Here is a 6,722-nt window from a genome sequence, read left to right as displayed (position 1 = left end):
GTCAGGGTCATATTGTAGTTTTTAGAATCTTTTTTTTTAGAGTCTTTTATTTATTTTTGACAAGTCCATACACGTGTATCTGATGTATTTTATCATACCCACCCCAAGTCCTCTCTTCCAGATCTCTTGAAGTAATTAATTTTTTGGAGACAGGCTCTTACTATGTAGCTCAGGCTGGCCTCCAACTCAGTCTTTTAGCTTTAGCCTCTGCAGGGCTGGGCTACAGACACATGCCATCATAACTTTTTTATGTTATGATCTTTGTGTACCTTATGTTCCTTTGGCTTCATGGCCTCTTCCTCCATTAAAAAATATGTTTAAAGGTGACTGAATTGGACTGAGAAAATAGCCCAGTCAGTACAATGCTTGGCATGCAAGCTTGAGGGCCTGTGTTGGATCTCCACCACCTATGTAAAAAATAGGCATAGCAGTTCCTACTTTAATCTCAACTTTGGGAAAGCAGAAATGGGCAGGTTCCTGATCCTAGGCTAGTCAGGAGGACCCAGGTCCCAGAGAGAGACACTGTCTCTAAAAATCAAGCTGAACAGTTTCTGAGGAATACCAGCAGAGATTGACCTCTGACTTCTGGACCTATGTGTATGCACACCTACATGTATATGTGCACTCCCCAGGAACATGCACATACACATATATGATGGCATTGGCATAAATATAATACAGGGTGGATTAATTCTTAGATATTCATTATTAGCATATTCACTTTTTTTTTCCTTTTAAAGAAGGGAATTGAAATCAGAACATTCTCTTCACTCTCTGTAACTACTAAGTGCCATTGGCAACATGACTAATGGATAAGTCATCTTTGGACTAATTACTGATCTCACCCAGTTTTTATCTCCCACTTTTTGTAATTTCAGGGTTCTCTCTCTCTCTCTTTCTCTCTTTCTCTCTCTTTCTCTTTCTCTCTTAATTTTGTTTTGGTCTTTTGAGACAGGGTTTCTCTGTGTAGCCCTGGCTGTTTTGGAACTCACACTATAGACCAGGCTGGCATTAAACTCAGAGATCCACCTGCCTCTGCCTCTTAAGTGCTGGATCAAAGGTTTGCGACACCACACCCGGCTGACAGTTTCAGTTTTGAACAACTGCTATCAGGAGTTCTTGAGACTCTCAGGAGCTGCATTAGGACAGTGACCAAGTCTGATTTATTCCCCACTCTGAACCTAGAACACTCGGTACAAAACACACCCCCAATAAGATGAGCACAGGACACAGTATACACTTGATAAATATCCTATTCATATCATCAGACCACCTAGAGAATAGTTCAGGACATACTGTGACAGGGCAAAGGATCCTCCATCTTTTGGAGCCATCTTCGATTTAGCCTGAAACTGACTCCCCACCCCCTACTTCCCACCCCCGTAGAGCAAGTGAGCCTTTCCACCAGACATAAGAACTGGGAAGGGTGAGTGAGCTCAGAGGCCAGGAATCTTAGAGACCAGAGATTGGCAGGAGTCGAGCTGCTCCCTATCCATTTCTGTACCTGCTCTGGAACATGTAACCACAACACCCCACTGAGAGGACCATGGGCAGTCAGTCACATATTGCAATACCTGGACTCCTTCCCCATGCAAATAGAGCATCTCAAACTGAGCCAATAGGAAACACCTACCCCTAAATCCTACCCTTCTTCTCAATGTTTACATAATCTCTGTTCATATGGACTAAAGCACACAAGTTATTTCACTGGGGATTGTTTAAGAGTGGCTTTCTTTACTCAACTGTAACTCACTCTTGGAGAAGAGTTCTCTTTCCTGAGGCACTTACCACTGGATCTTGGCCCGGCCTGGCTTGCCAAAGCTTATGCAACCACTGCCATCACTTTCGCTGCCCTAGCCTCTACTGCTACTGCTGCTTCAGTAGCAAATGAGAGACAAGGGATCCTGGCCACCTAAGCATCTTTGCTTCTCTTCTAAGAACTATAACATTCCTGTCATTCCTGGCCAGACCAGAGCCCCATAGAATCTATTCACCCCAGCTCCACTTCGCCCTCGGTCTGATTTGGTGCAGAGACATCTGACACTTCACTTGATACCCCAAGGAGGAAGCAGACAGACAGCAGACAATGCCCTTGCCCCACTTCTCTACTCCACTCCTGCCATGAAAAGTTTCATGGGAAAGTATCCAACCCTGTTCTAGAAACTCAGGTCAAGCTAACTGCATGGTTTTGGCTTCTGTTAAACTGCTTGCTTGCTTGCTTTACTTCCTCTGCAACTGTCAACCAGGATGTAGTTTTCCTGTGTTCTTTGCCTTTAAAAACTCTCTGTAAAATGCATTGAGGATGCTCTGTGAGAAATGTTTCTCTCCAGGTAGTCAGCAGCCTAATACAGACCCTCCTTTCAGACTTCAGTCATGGTGAGTGGTTTTTGGGTCTCTACCCCACAATAATACATAATAGATATTTAAAATTTGGAATGTATGATACAGACCCTGAATGCCACAAGGATTCAGGAAGACTGTGATCAGTGAGTTCACATGCTCTTTCATTTTTCATTTATCCAGTTGTCTGTTCTGCTTAATTCCAGCCACAATCAGTAAGTTCATGAGCAGAGAAGAGAAGTATTGGAGACCATCAGTTTTATTCTCCAGTATGGCATAGACCAGGAGCTGCACCAGCATGGCCCTGCGTCTCCAGATCCTCTGCAGATTTAATTACAAAGCTACAAAGTGAGAGCATAAATTATGCACCATGGCCCATGTTTTGGAAATCATTGTGTAGTCCTGGGAATTAGATAGGAGGTTAGATCCTTGTAATTGATACTCTTCCACTCAGGCAGAATGGTGAGATTTTCCCTCTGTCTTGAGGTAATGTGCCTGCAATTCTACAAGGCTAGCTGGACATTTAAACTCGACCCAGGCCTCCATCTTTAGCCTTCCTCTGTGGATGTAAGGGGTCCTCTTGCTTTGCCATATCTGGAAGAAGAGGCTGCTTCCAGGGTGCACCAGAGAGTCTGAGCCTTTGCATCTCTCCTGAGCTATTCTGTTCGCCTGGAATGTTTCCCCTTTGTTCATTCTGGGAAGCCCAGAGAGACTCTGCCTATTCTTAGTAGTTCTGCTACAAATGTTAGTTTCTGTTCTCTAAGCCAGCCAAGATTTTATGCCTGAAAACTTAATGCAAACACTACTTCCTTTGGAATCCTTTCCCACCTTCCCTAGAAAGAAGAATCCACTAGATCTCCCTAGAAAGAACCCACTTGGATTGAACACTATGCAGAAGAAGCACAGTGCTGAGTCCTTTGCACATATTATGCTACCCTGGGGAAAGCTGCACGGGTTTTTCTGTGTTCTCCGGGTCTAGGCCAAGAATCTACTGGCTGGAGAGATGGCTCAACAGTTACGAGCACTTGCTGTTCTTACAGAGGATTTGGCTTTGGTTCCCAGGACCCACACGCCAATTCATAACAATCTGTAACTCCAGTTCCAGAGAATTCTTCTGGCCTTGCAAGCACCAAGCATGCATGTGACATATATGCATATAGGCAAGCATTTACATATACACATAAAAAATAAATCATAAAAAACGAATCTACTGTCTAGCCAGGCATGGGGCACATTTCTGTAGTTCCATGGCTTAACTTTTTTCTCATTATAAATATAATGACTCAGAAAATTCAGAAGTCACTGAAAGAATATAAAGAAAAAAGAAGCAATTAGCTAAGATCTGACTAGGGATATTTTGTCTATCTTTATAATCTTCTATAGGATAAATATATAAATTAAAAAATAAAATTGGAATCACGTATAATTTTTATAACAATATATACTGTTTGATTTTGTAACTTTTGAATTTTATATGTATGAGCGTTTTTGCCTACATGGATTACTGTGTTCTAAAGCATGCCTGATGTTTGTAGAGGGCAGAAGAAGGAGTCAGACCCCCTGGGACTGGTGTTATAGATGGTTGTGGACTGCCATGAGAATGCTGGGACTTGAACCTGAGTCTTCTGGAAGAACAATTAGTGTTCTTAACTTCAGAGCCATCTCTTTAGTCTCTATATAATTTTAAAAAAATAGATCCTTATATCATAGGGATATTTTTTTTTTGCTTGTTAATTTGCTTTTTAGTACTCAGGAATGGGACACAGGGTAAGCACATATTGGACCTATATTCTACCCAGAATGTGCCCTCAGCCCTCAAGTATCATTTTAAGTCTGTGTATTATGTGTGTGTGTGTGTGTGTGTGTGTGTGTGTGTGTAGGTGTGTGTGTGTATGTGTGTGTGTGTGTGTGTGTGTGTGTGTGTGTGTGTGTATGTGTAGGTCACAGGACAACTTTTAGGAATCAGTTCTGTCCTTCCATGATGTGGGTCTTAGGGATATAACTCAGGGCTTCAGGCTTGGTGGCAAGTGGCTTTACTGGCCAAGCCATCTCTCTGGCCCCATTTTTACAATCCACCATTTTTAAGCTCACTATGCAGATCACATACATATCCTGTTAATAATTTTCTAATTCACTATGAAATACAGTTAACAGAGGAGGAACCTGTTTTATTTCTTGCATTTGACCTTGGAAGTTTTTTTCCCCCTAGGTATTGGCTTCACCCAAATTCTCATTCTTTTCTATCCTAACTGCCTGGTCTTGACATTTCTCCCTGGCCAGTCACTTTCTGTCATCTTCACTCTGCTGTGGGCTCTATTCTGTCCCAGACGTGTCATCCAGATCCCATATGACCTCTGTGCTTCCCCTTAGCACCTATGAATGGAAACTCCCAAGTCTGGATCTTTAGCTCTAGTTTCCTCCCTAAGCTCCAGATTAGAACATCCACTTGTTGGCCCAGCACCTACCATGTCATCTGAGTACGCCACATACTTCACATTCCACACATTCAGTTTTACACATATCAGGAAAACTCCATTTTTCCTGTTCTCGGCCTAGAAATTTGGAGTCCAGTTGATTCTTGCCTATCCTTAGTTCATTAACACATCTCCTCCACTTCCTCCTCTCCTTCCTCCTCCTGCTGTCATTCAGGATTTATCAAGTCTCACAGGTTCTGGTCCTGATACCAGCATGTAATCCATCTTGGTCACTACAGATGAGCTGCTCATCTAAAACATTTCTGGGGTCTGGAGGAGTAGGTTGGTAGTAGAACACATGCCTAGCATGTGAAAGTCTCTGGGTTCAATTCCCCAGCATCAGATAATAAAATTATTAATAATGATAATAATCACTCATATCTGACCATGTAGCATACTCTATGACTAGCATACGCACCAAGAATGAACTCATCTTAATGAGTCCTTAGACGTTTTGAGATGACCATTATCTATGTGTAATTTGTGGTGGAACATCGACACAGGTGTGGGTGTTCCACAGAAACTTCAAAGAAGAACTGATGTTTGAAGTTGTTACCAGTGGTTGGGGTCTAGGTCAGGTGTTTTATGTGTTTGGCCTCTTGTCCAAAGAATTGGAAATAAGAACTCACATAGATTTGCAAAAGAAGCAAGAAAACTTTATTTCAAAAGAAATGATAGTATAGATCCAAGAGGACTATATTACCAAGATTGACAATGGGCCAAATGAATGAGAATATTCAAGGGCCTCAATTGTGGTGTGGAGATTTTATAGGGTTCAAGAGGTGAAGGAGTTTGGATGATAAAGGGAATAGTGAGAGTGGTTTTCTGTTTTGACTGACAGATTAGGTCCTATAATCATTTTTCTGTATATGTTCCTTCCATGATGCATTTGATTTTAATTAGTTATACATGAGCATAATATGGTAAATAGGGGATTCTTACTAAAATTTGAGGACCCAGTTTTGCCTTGCTGTGCGTGCACCCCAAAGTGGTTCAGGCTGGATTGGCATTCCACTCTTCTACCTAGATATGTTGGGATTGAGGTAGAAGTGTGACTGCCCAAGTTCACTTATTGTTAGGGTGGGGAAATTCAGCTATTTTTCCAGAGAGGGGTGTTATCTCAGAGAGTGTGTGTGCATGGTATGTGCAAGGTACTGGAGCTGAGCTGCTGGGTGCAGTACTAGCAGAGAGGAGCTATGCATAACCTAAAGCAAGCCGGGTCCCAGGTTACTAAATCCCCCCATTCTTGCCTGCCTCTAAGTGGGACTTGGATGATTCCTGCGTTAGGAGGTAAAATCACACAGGAAAAAGCAGGGGAGCTACCTTTAGAGTGGTTTTCATAGTCACGTGGCTCTGGTGGTCATGTCCCAGGTGTGCTTCCTATGGGAATATAGGAATAGGCCAGAGACATCATGCCTGGAATAATGGTGCAGGGCTGCCATCCCAGCTCTTAGGAGGTAGAGATAGGAGGAGCAGAAGTTCAAGGCTAGCCTCTCACGCATAGTGAGTTTGAGCCCAGACTGAGATACATGAGATGCTGTCTCAAAAAAAGAACAATAGCTGAACAGTAAAAATGAGTTTTTAAAGTGTACGGCTGGGGTGCAGGGGGCAGAGGGTCAGTCACACATTAAGAAAGGAGGGGGTTTACCAGGTTAACTCAGAAGTGGGTCTCCAAGTGAACAAAATTCCTTTCTCATCCTTTCTTAGCAACCTTTTACCCCACATCATAGCCACTTCTTCCTAAGCCAGACGCTTCACTTGTTTTCTCCTGTCCAGTGAGAGGAATGGCTGGAAAGAACCAACCCCTGCTGTTTGCAGACAAAATCAGAAGTCTTATTTTGCCTTCCTCAAATTTAATCCTGCTTCATTTCCTTTACACCCAGTTAAAGGTAGTTGCATTTTTGTATG

This window comes from Mastomys coucha, unplaced genomic scaffold, assembly GCF_008632895.1.
Source record: "Mastomys coucha isolate ucsf_1 unplaced genomic scaffold, UCSF_Mcou_1 pScaffold18, whole genome shotgun sequence".
In the NCBI taxonomy this organism is placed as follows: domain Eukaryota; kingdom Metazoa; phylum Chordata; class Mammalia; order Rodentia; family Muridae; genus Mastomys; species Mastomys coucha.
The sequence above is the reverse complement of the archived record's forward strand: the minus strand, read 5'-3'. Positions refer to the sequence as shown.